Source organism: Globicephala melas, chromosome 16 (genome assembly GCF_963455315.2).
Source record: "Globicephala melas chromosome 16, mGloMel1.2, whole genome shotgun sequence".
In the NCBI taxonomy this organism is placed as follows: domain Eukaryota; kingdom Metazoa; phylum Chordata; class Mammalia; order Artiodactyla; family Delphinidae; genus Globicephala; species Globicephala melas.
The window spans coordinates 43,873,240-43,887,410 of record NC_083329.1 but is presented as its reverse complement, the minus strand read 5'-3'; positions in this window follow the sequence as shown (position 1 = coordinate 43,887,410).

The window sequence follows — 14,171 nt, the reverse complement described above, 5'->3', positions numbered from 1 at the left end:
CAAATCCTCACACTAAAAATTTATTTACCTCAGTTCTATCACCAGATACATGTCCAGCTCTCAAAAAACAATTGCAATACATACCAAAAAGTAATAAAAAACACACGAAGAAGAGACAAAGTAATAATCAGAACCAGACTCAGATACAACACAAATGTTGGAATTATCAGACAGGGAGTGTAAAATAACGATAATTAACATGTTAAAGAGTTGAATGAAAAAAATTAGACAACATTCAAGTATAAATGAGTCATATAAGCAGAGAAATAGAAATTCTAGAAAAAAATCTAAAGTAAATGCTCCAAGTCAAAATCACAGTAATAGAAACAAGGAATGCCTCTGATGGACTCATCACACAACAGGCCAAGGAAACAACCAGTGAACTTGAAAATAGGTCAACAAAAACTTCACAGACTGAAATGTGAAAAGAAAACGAATGAAAAAAACAGAACATCCAAGAACTGTGGCACAACATTAAAACGCATAATATATGCATAATTATAATACCAGAAGATGAAGGAACAGAGCAGAAGAAATACCTGAAGTAGTAATAACCAAACATTCCAAAATTAATGAAAAATCCAGGAAACTCAGAGAATATCAAGCAAGATAAATGCCCCCAAAACCACATCTCAACCTGTCTTACTCAAACTGCAGAAAACCAAACACAAAAGATCTTGAAAAAAGCAAAGAAGGGGTGGGGGTGGTATTGGGCCCCAGGGGTTGGTGGAATGTGAACCTTACCTACAAAGGAAGAACGATAAGAATTACAACCGACTTCTCAGAATCCAAGCCAGAATCCAATGCAAGCAAGGAGAGAATGGAGTGAAATATCTAAAGTGTTGAAGGAAGAAAACCACCAACCCAGAATTAATGAAAAGACACACTGAGGCATACATTTATATAATTCTGAATGACAAGGATAAACTCTTAAGAGCTTCTAGATGAAAGAACAGCTGACTCACAAAGTAAAGAAAAGCATCCTAGCTTCAGACTTTTCCTCTGCAGGGGTGAAAGCAAAAAGACAATGAGATTATGAGAAAAGAATTTCAATCCAGGAATATTATACATAAATAAATTGTCTTTCATATGACAGGCCCAAAACCAGATGTGTTCAAATGAGCAGGGCCTCGAGGAATAAATCACCCCTGTAATCTCTGCAGAGAAAACACTAAGGAGGTACTAACAAGCTGCCAAGCAAGTCTCAAGCAAGGGGAAGGAGTGAGAAACAATAGAGCTTGTTATTGAAACATGGTTACAACTAGATGGATAATATTAACATGATTTGAAATGTATAACATAATATTAAAGAAGACCTCCTGAAACAGAAGAGACTCTCCGTAAGAACAGAGCCAGTAATATACTGATAAATTATTAAAATGGGGCTTCCCTGGTGGCGCAGTGGTTGAGAGTCCGCCTGCCGATGCAGGGGACACGGGTTCATGCCCCGGTCCGGGAGGATCCCACATGCCGCGGAGCAGCTAGGCCCATGAGCCATGGCCCCTGAGCCTGCGCGTCCGGAGCGTGTGCTCCGCAACGAGAGAGGCCACAACAGTGAGAGGCCCGCGTACCGTAAAAAAAAAAAAAAAAAATTATTAAAATGGAGCCTGGGTGTGGGGAGGAGTAATGGGTGGATTGAAACTTTCGAAGGTCATCTAAGAGGGGCTGGAGGAAGAGCAGTAGCAATAACTACACCATGGAGCAGCAGAAGAGCAACAAAGTAATCTGATATGTTAGTAGATATGGCTCAGTTATAATATTTAGGTGTGGATTGGTGGCTATGAGAACTAAAAATCAGAAAACTACCAAATTAACAGAGAAGAAAAATGAAGCAATGACAAATTTGAATATACCAGAAAAAGTAAAGATTCTAAAGAAGTATAATTAATAGTATAAATTATGATATATATTGCATTATGTTATACTCAAAAATAATATGTAGTAAACTAAGACAGATATATAAAACCAAATATACGAATTATCACAGAAAATGGGAATGGATATATTTCTTATGCAAGACTAACATGCCATATTAGTCTTTAAAAAAAACCCAAATGTTGCCATTTGTTGTTTACAAAAAATAAATCTAAAACAAAGTGATAAAGAATGGTTAAAAAAGAAGGAACGGACAAAATACTACAAGAAAACGCAAATAAAAGGAAGCAAGCATGGTCTTATTTATATCAGATTAAGCAGAATTTGCAGCCTTAAACTTCAATGGGGCAAAGGCAGATACCATGTAACGATAAATGGTAAAAATTAATCAAGGTTTAAGTCAAATCTGTATATGTCCAAATAGATAAAAGAAAAACTGCTACAGTTACAAGATAATTTGGTTAAAGAAAACAAACCACAATCACGGTAAGAGGCAATATATCTCTATCAACAAGAAAGGACTATCAAATGGAGTTTGTTGAACTCACGTGTTCAGGTAATTACTAATGATAGTTAAAATTCAGTTACTTAGAAAAATGTCTTTCATACAATATTTTAAATACATACTATCTCATACTCAGGACAAACCTATAACATAGATACTATTTTTCCCATTTAACAGATAAGAAAATTGAGGCAGAAAGAGGTTACCCAACTTCCCAGAGTCACCCTAAATTTGAACTAGGTCATCTGAAAATAAAGCATCACTTATAATCGTTATGTTATGCTGTGCTTTCAGAGACAATATTGCTAAACCCTACAAATCAGAGGTTTTACAAGCTACTTTGTCTGATTATGACCTATAAAGCCAAAATTTTAAAAACTCACTAAAAAGTCATTAACTCATAAAATAAGACATTCTCCAAATTAAAAACTTTAGATCAAAGAAAAGTAACCAACATCCAAATTACTACTGTCCTAGAAAGAAACAAAGGGGGAAATTCATTACATGAAAACTTAAGACCTAAAAATAAAGCTGTCACAGAGAAAAATTGTCTTTAACTTATTTTTTAAATAAAGACTGAAAATAATTATGAACTTCATGTTTAGCTGAAAGAAATATGAAAAATAAAAAACAAATCAAAAAAGTATGAAAAAATAAGGATAAAATCTTAAGTGAATAAAATTAAAATAAAGCCAAAATAAATGAGGAAGACTAAATTAAACCAAAAGCATTTTTTTTCAGTATGTCTCATACATAAAATGGGCAAAACTGGGGTTGGGGGGGAAGAAAACTAACATAAAACTTTAAGACAATTTAATTTAGCAAACAATTTTTTTGGTTGTTGTGCCTAAAAATTTTTACAAGAGGGGAGGGAAATATACCGGATATAATGTTTTTTGGGGGTTTTTTTTGGTTGTTTTTTAGAAGATGTTGGGGGTAGGAGTTTATTAATTAATTTATTTATTTTTGCTGTGTTGGGTCTTCGTTTCTGTGCAAGGGCTTTCTCTAGTTGTGGCAAGCGGGGGCCACTCTTCATCGCGGTGCGCGGGCCTCTCACTATCGCGGCCTCTCTTGTTGCGGAGCACAGGCTCCAGACGCGCAGGCTCAGTAATTGTGGCTCACGGGCCCAGTTGCTCTGCAGCATGTGGGATCTTCCCAGACCAGGGCTCGAACCCGTGTCCCCTGCATTAGCAGGCAGATTCTCAACCACTGCGCCACCAGGGAAGCCCCGGATATAATGTTTTTAATTCAAAAGAGGAAAAAGGTATGTTCAAAATAAAAACTATAAAGGGATATTACTTTTTATTCCAAAGCTCCTCTAATCAAAAGAAAAATACATCAGTGACAAGAAAAAGTCCCAGAATTGAGTCAAATATATGTACAGTGCCTACTTGTAAAAAAAAAATTATACCTCACACTATATAAAAATATATATTTGAATGAATAAGTATAAAACACAAAACAAAAGACAAGGAAGCACCCAAGTAATAACATATTAAGTCTGTTACAAAAAGGTAGAAAATCTTAGATTGGATTAAAACGATTGAGCTACATGGTGCTTACAAAGGAAACACCTAAAACAAAACGGCACATGAAAGTTCATTCATTCATTCACTTAGCGACTTTTCAATACTTATTATGCACTTAGACTACAACAGTGAAAAACAATGATGTCCCCCTCCAGTCTTCAGGAGTGTTATATTCATTCAGGAAGGGAAAAACAGACAATAAACAGCATAGTAATAATGAAACTGTAGTGTTGGATGAGAAGTGTTTTGGAAGAGTGTGTTGGAGCAGTGCCTTAATACACAATACACAGTGTATTAAGGTAAGGGGGATGGGAACGCTGGGGGTTAGTGTAGCAATTTTAAGGTGGAAGTTTGTGTAGAGTAAAGCAAAATGTGAGAAACCCTTCGTATGATTGTGCTTTGCCCTGGGACAAAAAGCACCTGCTCCCAGCTGGGGATAACAAATGACAAGCTGGGAAGAAGCAACTACAACTTACATCATGTTCTAAAAAATAATTTCCCTAATATAAAGAAATTAAATCTATAATTTAAAAACTTTCCATAAAGAAAATCCAGGCCCTATATAAATTCACTGGTGAATTTTTACAAACAACTAAGTAATAAATAATACCAATCTTCAACAAACACTTCCAGGGAATAGACAATGAGGAAATACTTAACATGTTTCTTTGAGGCCATATACAATTGATATAAAACATGACAAAAACATTATAAAAAAGGTAAATAAAAGTCTCTCTCATGAAGAAAGACAAAAATCCTAAACAACTTATCATGAAATACATTCAAAGATGACAGAATATCAAGACCAAGTGGGAATTTTTCCTGGAAAAATAGGCTGGTTTAACACTTGAAAATCAAAACATTAATAGAATTACATCAATCAGTATGTTAATATCAATCCATTAAAAGAATAAAGGAGAAAACCATACAATCAACTCAATAATTAAATTCAACACCATTGGATGATAAAAACTTTCAGCAAACCACGAGTAGAATGAAACTTCCCCAAGAACATCTACCAAAAATGTTACAGCAAGTATCATCCTAAATGATAAAATATCGAAACGCTTCCCTTGAGACTGGGACGAAAACAAGTATGTACTATTCTATTCCATGGTAGCTCCTAGCCACAGCAATAAAGAAAAAGAAATTAAAGTTTTTAAATGGGACAAAAAGTAAGAAATATCCATATAACATAATTGTGTGGAAGGAAACTCCAAAATAATCTACAGATAAAATATTAGAGTTAATAAATGGTAAGGTCACTGAAAACAAGTTCAATATACAAAAATTGACTATATATACTAGCAACGCCAAAATAGGGAGAAAATTTTTGAACTACCTAAGAATAAATCTAACAAAAGAAGTAAAACATGTACACATGGAAATTATCAAACATTCCTGAGAAAAATTAAAGGAGACCTAAGTAAATGAAGAGAAATGCCATGTTCATGAGTTGAAAATTCAAGTCAATATTAATATAACCTAACTCCCAAATCAATCTATAGATCCAATGCAATACCAAATTCCAGCAGATTCCCAGGGAAGGGTGGGAAGGGGGGCAGGGCGTTGACAATATGATTTTAAAGTTTATACAGAAATACAAAGAACTGGGACTTCCCTGGGGGCACAGTGGATAAGACTCTGTGCTCCCAATGCCAGGGGCTTGGGTTCATTCCCTGGTCAGGGAACTAGATCCCACATGCATGCTGCAACTAAGAGTTCGCATGCCACAACTAAGGAGCCCATGTGCCACACAATTAAGGAGGTGGCGAGCCACAACTAAGGAGCCCTGGAGCCGCAACTAAGGAGACTGCCTGCTGCAACTAAGGAGCCTGCGTGCCGCAACTAAGGAGATGGCGAGCCGCAACTAAGGAGCCTGCCTGCCACAACTAAGACCCAGTGCAACCAAATTAATTAATTAATTAAAGAAAAAAAAGAAATACAAAGGACTTAAAGTAGTTACGGTAAATCTTGAAGAACAAAAGTGGACAACTTATATCCACAGATATGAATACTTTTTATAACGCTAAAATAATAAGGCAGGGCAGTACTGGCATAGGGTAGACAAAGAGGCAACTGCAACAGAAATAAGAATCCAAAAAGAGATACACACATATGGTCACCTGATTTCTAACAGACACCACTGCAATTCTGTGGGGAAAGGAAGGTCTTTTCAATAAATGGTACTGTGGGAACTGACTAGCCATAGCTCAAAAAAAGATATGTATATGTTTATGTATATGTATCTAATAATTCAAAATAGATCATAGACTTAAATGTGAAAGCTAAAACAATTCTAATTTTTAGATGAGAATATAAGAGAATTCCTTTACGACTTCGGGATGGGCAAAAATTTTTTTAAACAGGACACAAAGAGCACTAACCATTAAAGAAAATATTGATAAACTGGACTTAATTAAAATTCAGAACAAGTCTCAAACTTAAAGAAGATATCTGTAGTACACATATCTGACAAAGGACTCATATCTAGAAATATAAACATCCAAGTTAATACAGCACAGAAAAACTATCAATTTTTTTAACAAACAAAACAAATACACGCTTTAAAGAAAAAGATATCAAAATGGTTAGAAAACATGAAAAGATCCTCAGCATGATCAGCAATCTGAGAAATGCAAATTAAAACCACAATGAGATACCATTACACTCACCCACCAAATACTAAAAAAGAAAAAAGAAAAAGAAAACCTCACAAACAATACCAAATGCTAACAAGGCAATGGCACAAGAGAACCTCTCACATACCGCTGGCGGGAGTATCAAGCAGTACAACTACTTTGTAAAATCCGTTTGGCTGAATCTATCAAGGTTAAACATATGTATGCATGCTATGACCCATCAATTCCACTCCTAGGTTTCTATCCCTCAGATTCAAGTGCACATGTGTACAAAAGCCAGAATTGTAAACAACCCAAATATCCTTTCAGAACACAACAGATAAACTGGTATATTCATACCATGGGAAAAAAACCAAGCTACTGCTACACATGGATGACCTCAAACATAATGTTGAGTAAAAGTCAGACGTAACAGATTATATATTACATGACTCTATTTGTATGAAGTTTAAAATGAGACAAAAGTAATATATGATAACAGAAGTCAAAATAATAATTACCTTTGAATGAGTGGGCAAATACAGTCTTGGAAAGAAAAGAAGACTTCTGCGGTACAGAAAATGGCCTTTATCTTGAGCTGGGTGATAGCTATCCAGCTGTAGCACATATGAAAAATTCATCAAGTTGTACCCCGAGGATCTGTGTGCACTTTATTTCAATTTCAAAAACAGAAATAAATATTAACAACTTGAATGTAACAAGATTTGATCACTGACTGGATATGCAGGTAGCCGGTAAAGGACAGCACTTAGAAATAGATACTGGGTTTTTCACCGGGATGATGGACTGGCTGGTGATAACATTTGATGGGAAATAAAGGAGAAAGTGGGGGGAGCTGTTAATAACAACTTTCCTTTTGGATTGTAGAGTATGACGGGCCTTTAGAAGAGCTATACAGAGATGTCCAGCAGAGAGTTGGCCATTTGGGTCTAAGGTAGGGGAGAGGTCTGGGCTGGAGAGCCAGAAAAGCATCCCAGCAAATGATGCATCCCCAGACAGGAAAACAGATCACTCAGCAAGACCAGGAGAGTGAGGACAATAGGGGACCAATAATGGACACCTTGGGAGAAGCAGTAATAAGAGGCAAGAAGAGGAAAAAGACTCCATTGAGAAAACAGAAAAGAAATCATCACAGAGGAAGAGACCAGAAACCAATCAACACTTTCGAGGAGGGACTGAACATGAGTGTCCACTGGATAGAATGCTCAATTAAGGCAAATACTATAAGATCAATGACATTTGTCATAATAAGGTCACCGGTGTTCCTCACCAGACAGATCCAACAAGTGATGCAGTTTGAAACGTGAAAGTGCACTGGGGAAGCGTGTGCCAGAAAATACAACTTTAATCTATCTGCAGCACAATCTATACATAATATAAGAGAAGATTATCTGAAGGTGACATAATCCATTCTTTCTTGCAGATATCCCTGGTTCTATGCCCGGATCAAGTGGGACCATGAGGAAGAGGTCTACAAGACCACGGTGAGAAGCCCCTGGAAACCTCAACTGACTGAGTTCGCCTTTGGCACAAAGTGTCCTGCTTCCCCTGAGGAGCAATTACAAGCAGCTGGCTGCACCCATTTCCCATAGTCATTGAAAGATTATTTACTATGATACCTACAGTAAGATTAGGAAAGGAACATTTTCTTTAGAATTCTTAATGCTTCATGAGGAATTCACATGATGATTTCTTTAAGGGCCAATGCAAATCATGTAACAAAGAACATCTGCATTTTTTCTGACTATCAGAAAAATCAGACAAATTCGGTCAATGATAGCACAGAATAGTCTAGTAATAGCATATAACCTGCATATAACTGCATAGTATTTCATTCTGATACTGATGTGTTCCTATTATCCCTGAAGTTGACTTTCATCTATTTCTATATTTCCATTCTAACCTATTAACCCTAAAAAGTCTCATGTAAGACACTGTAAACAAAGGAGGGAAAAAATAAACAAACCACCTGAGATCTGTTCATTTTCTGTGGATCGAGGAAACACGTAGTGAACTACAAAGTTGGGCTGGAGGAAGAAAGAATAGATCACAAGAGATCTGATCTGCCTTGCATCTCCTGGATTCTCCTACCTATAAGCTCCACACACTAGCAGGATAAAATGTCCTCCTGTAGAACATCTTTTGGTCCTGAACTACCTTGGCAGTAGTTTCTCAGTCTTTTAATAGAAACTGGGTTTGACTTAACTATGTCGGAAAATCTGACTATTGGCTAGGTTGCTACGAATGGGATGACCTGGTCATTCATCCTCTTGGGCTCAGTGGTTTTCATCTTTCATCCTAGGCAGAAACAAGTAGTCCAGGAAGCTCTTTCCTTCACTACTTCCTGTGTCTGTGAAGTCAGGATGGAGGAAGCATCCACCTCTCTCAATGTCACGGGTGATAAAGGGCATAGGGTGAGGCCCCCTCAAGCACTGGAAAGAATAGAGAATGTGAAAGAAGTCAAAGGCTGTTAGGAAGGTCTGAGATAAGTTTTCTTAGTGGTAGGTGGTATTTCTCTCCCCCAGACTATATAATTTCCTGGGCAGACTTGCCCCTTGCCTTAGCCCAGCTCCCTCTCCTGAAACCTGGCTCACACCTCAGGTTCTCACAGTCTGACGGGTGGCTTGCAGAGCACAAGGATCACATGGTGCATGGTGCAATCGGCTGTGCAAATCTAGGGTCTGCTCTTTCTTGGCCTTGATCCTCCTCTGTTCTGCAGCCCTGGTTGAAGGTCTCCACTCATATGAGCCATCTTCCAGGCGGGATTCCTTTTACCTCACAAGATCCGCTTTGTTCCTAGGAATCAGGACCTGAACCCAAGGGACAAAATCATTTTAGTTGGAACCTATATGAGCGCCCCAAATCTTGGAACACCTGTGCCCCCAAATCTTGGGTGGGTCCTTCAGTAAACTCAAATCAGTACCATTGAAAACACACAGGCTGGACAGTTCATACCAGCCCCAGAACTAACCATTATGAACTATGATCCCAGACCCCCGAAGAGACACCAAGAATCCCGGAAATACAAGTGCCCCATGAGAAAAGAGTCCACGTTATACTTGACAGCGATGTCCTTTGGCTCAGTGCAGGGACGGGCACAACGTTTAGGCAGAATTGTTTTTTAGGGAGGAAGCAGATGTGGATGTGCCTCCTCCGCCGGCTCTGCCGTCTTGAGGCACTCGCTAGCCACTCTGAGTCAGTTTCCGGTACTAATACAGTGGGAGGGCGAGGAGTCCCTGCCGTCCTCACCGAGTGCGCGGCGGCCTCAGCACAGTGGCCGCCAACACTACGGCGGCCTCTCTGGGGACCCGCAGGCGCGGGTAAGCGTACAAGGACCAGACTCGAACAAGCCACTGCAGCAGCTGCCGCTGGCCGGGATAGGGGCCTGAACCCCGCCCCTCCCTCAAGCTCTGCCGCCTTTCGCACCGGCCAAGCGCCAACCGCGCTCCAGTGCCCACCGCACCCCGACTGAGGCTGCGCGCAGGGCGGCGCATGCGCCAGAGGGCCTGTCGACCCCGAAGGTGTTACCCCCGACCGGTCTCACGGCTGGAGCCCCGCCCCGGAGCTGGGGGTGGGACCTGAGCCACTTTGATCGCAGCCAGGGAGCCGGTGTGAGGCGGTTGCTGCGCTAGCCCAGACGCTGACGCGGGTGGAAGAGAAGACCAGAGAAGAGACCCGCAGTGCAAGCTTTGAAAACAAACCTGGTGGTAGCAGGGCTTCTCCCAGGAAGGCACAGCAGCCCAGTGCTGGTGGCATTGGCGGTAGTAGTAATCATGATAAAGTGTGATGATGCCAGCTTCTCAAAATTACTTGTGAGAAATGGAATATTGCCTGCCATGTCAGTAAACAAAGGATGTCATAGTCATCAACGGTCATAGTCATCAAGGATTGCAGCCACCTCCGAGGGTGAGCCGGTGAGCCCTGAGGGAACTTAGAAAGGAAACAAAGAATACCTGCCATCTAGCAGCCATAGGATTGCAGCCACTCCCCACAGCGAGACCTGAGGAAACTCGAAAACACAGGATACTGGCCCCAGATCGCTGAGGTGCGTATCAAAGGAATGGTTTCAGTGAGCCCAGACTCTTGCATCTTCCCATACGTAGAAAAGCGCTAAATTCCTTAACTTGATATACCTAGTTTATTATTATTATTATTAACGATAATCTTTTGTTCCGACTACCTGCCCTTTGTTGCAAAACTCCTATATATCCTGGCTTGCCCCTCTCCTCCTCAGAGCAGTTTTCTCAGGGTTACTTGAGATGCTGCCTCCCCGGCTTGAAGTCCTAAGAATGTCAGCCTCATAAAACATAACTCTCAACTTTTAGGTTGTGCATTCTTTTTCAGTTGACACTTGCAATACACAAAATTGTTAGATGAGTAAAAATACACACAAACTGAAAAAAACAGGTTATCACACACAGCCTCATCTACCTTAGATAACATGCACAACTATTTGACGTTTTACACAAATGGGATATTCAAGCAATATTTCAGTAAACAATATAAACATTTTCTTGGTCAATATATTTCCCAGTTCTTCCTTATCAAAAATTTCAAACAAATAGAAAATTTGAAAGATTCAGTGAGCAGACATATCTAAAGTCAATAGCTGATTTTGCCATATTTGCTTTATCTAGATGTCTTTACTTGTGATGAAACTTCAGCCCTGAGTGTGTCATCATGTATCTTCTAAGAGTAAGGACATTCTCCTACGTAATCACAATACCATTATCACACCTATAAAATTTAACCATAAAAAGCATCTAATATTCAAGTCCATGGACTTCCCTCGTGGCACAGTGGTTAAGAATCTGCCTGCCAATGCAAGGGACACGAGCCCTGGTTTGGGAAGATCCACATGCCGCGGAGCAACTAAGCCCGTGAGCCACAACTACTGAAGCCTGCGCACCCTAGAGCCTGTGCACCACAACTACTGAGCCCATGTGCTGCAACTACTGAGCAAACATGCCACAACTACTGAAGGCCACGCACCTAGAGCCTGTGTTCTGCAACAAGAGAAGCCACCACAATGAGAAGCCCGTGCACCACAATGAAGAGTAGACCCCGCTTGCTGCAACTAGAGAAAGCCTGCACGCAGCAATAAAGACCCAATGCAGCCAAAAAGAAAAAGCATCTTTGTTTTACTCTCGCTGTCTTTAGGATTCTCTCTTTAACTTTCATCATTTCAATTATGATGTCTTGGTGTGGGTCTCTTTGGATTCATCTTGTTTGGGACTCTGTAATTCCTGTACCTGGACATTTTTTCCTTCTTCAGGTTTGGGAAGTTTTCAGCCATAATTTCATCAAATATATTTTCAACCTCTTTCTCTTCTCCTTCTGCAACCGCTATAACGTGAATGTTTGTATTCTTGATGTTGTCCCAGAGGTCTCTTGAAATATCCTCATTTAAAAAAGTTTTTCTTTTTGCTGTTCTGATTTGATTTCCTGTATTCTATCTTCCAGATTGCTTATGCATTACTCTTTATCACTTAATCTCCTGTTAATTCCTTCTAATGTACTTTTGTTTCAGTTATTCTTCAGTTCTGACTGGTTCTTTTTCATGTTTCATAGTTCTTTGAATTTCTCACTGTGTTCCTCTATTCTTTTCCCAAGTTTTTTTGTGTGTGTGTGTTTTCTGTTTCGTGTGTTTTATTGTTTTTTGTTTTACTATTGCTTTGAACTCTTTATCAGGTAACTTATGTTTCATTTCCCCCCCCGGGTTTTTTCCCCCCCGTTCATTTGAAATATATAACTCTGTCTTCTCATTTTGACTTTCTCTATTTGTCTCTATGAAATTAGGTGAAACTGTTACCTATTATGGTCTTGTAGGCATGTCCTTCTGTGGGAGCCTCCTTATGCAGTCTGTGTTAGCCCAGTGGCTTTGGTGGGAGCAGTCTTCTCCTGGGGTGTGCTGATGGCAGCTGCTTTGATGGGAGGTATGGCTAGTGTCCAAGGGAATAGAGCTGGAGTCAGATGTGAGCTGGGACTTGTCCCAGGCTCAGTGGTGGTTGTCACCCTATTGGGAAGTGGGACCAAGTCCAAGGGGCTTGAGCAGGAGCCCTAAGGAAGTTAAGTTTCTTCCTGGCATGATGGCAGTCTCTGCCTTGGTTAGGGGTGGTGTTGGGGCTGAGGGGTTGGAACAGCACTTCTGAGCTGGCTTTGCTTTTTCTCCGGTGCACGCACACATGTGTGATGGCAATGGCAGGCTCCACCTTGGTCAGAGGTGGGGTCAGGGCCCAAGGGGTTGGAACCCCACCTCTAGGCTGGCTTGCTCTTTCCCTAGTACATTCGCACACGTGCAATTGTGGTGGCAGTCTTTGCTTTGGTCAGAGGTGAGGTTGCGGCCAAGGTGTTGGAGTTTCACTTCTGAGCTGGCTATCCTTTTTTCCCAGTGCATACATGTGTGTTGGCAATGGCAGTCTCCACCTTAATGGGGAATGGTGCCAGTTCAGGCAGGACTGGAGTGGGATCCTGGTGCAGACTGGAGTGTACCCTGGGGTGTCCTGGCAGGCTGGCCAGAGCACCAGACAGTTTTCAATCTGCTGGTCTGTGCTGGGACTGGGAGCAAATCTGTGTGTGCTCTTCAAGAGTGGAGTCTCAGTTTCTTACAGCCCTCCAGTAAGCCCCAGTGGTTTTCAAACCAACTAAGAGGGCTGTCTTCCTAGTGACAGACCCCAGGACTGGGATGCTTCATATGGGGTGTGAATTCCTTGCTCCTTAGGAACAATCCCAAGCCTGTGACATCCCAATCTTCTGGATCACCAGCTACGGATGCGGATCCTGGCTAGGATGCTTCTCCTCCCTACCAGACTCTGTGTACAACAGCCTTGGTTGTACAAGAGCTGTTCTGCTAGTCTTCAGGTCTCCTTCACGAAGAATTGCTCTATACATAGTTGTATTTTTGATGTGTTCATTGGGCTGGGTGAGTTCAAGGTCTTCCTACTCCATCTTGATCCCACCCTGTCTCCAGATCAAACAGATAATTTAAATAGAATCTTAGAGTTGGGTATAACCAATCAACTTTTTAATGTGAAGGCTGATGGTTGGTAGTCTCTATAGTAAAAAGTCACTGTGTCAGAACTGTATAATTGACACTGAACATAATGGGTTTGAACTCTGTGAGTCTAACTTATATGCAGATTTTTTTCAACAGTAAATACTACAGTACTACATAATCAACGGTTGGTTGAATCCACAGATGCAGAACTGCGTATATAGAGGAACCATGTATACAGAGGGCTAACTATAAGTTATACATGGATTTCTGACCACATCCCTAACTCCTGCACTGTTCAAAGGTCAACTATACTGCCTTCCTTATTCTCCTCTTATACATGACTTGTGGGCGTGGAGAAATGAAATTGGATAAATCTTAAATTAATACGGGCAAAAAAGTAAATTCAATTATTTTCTTGCACATCACATGTAAATCAGACACCATTATGTAACGATGATTTAAATGACATTAGGGTGTTTTGGGGTTTTTTTGGCGGTACGCAGGCCTCTCACTGTTGTGGCCCCTCCCGTTGCGGAGCACAGGCTCTGAACACGCAGGCTCAGCAGCCATGGCTCACGGGCCCAGCCACTCCACAGCATGTGGGATCTTCCCGGACCGGGGCA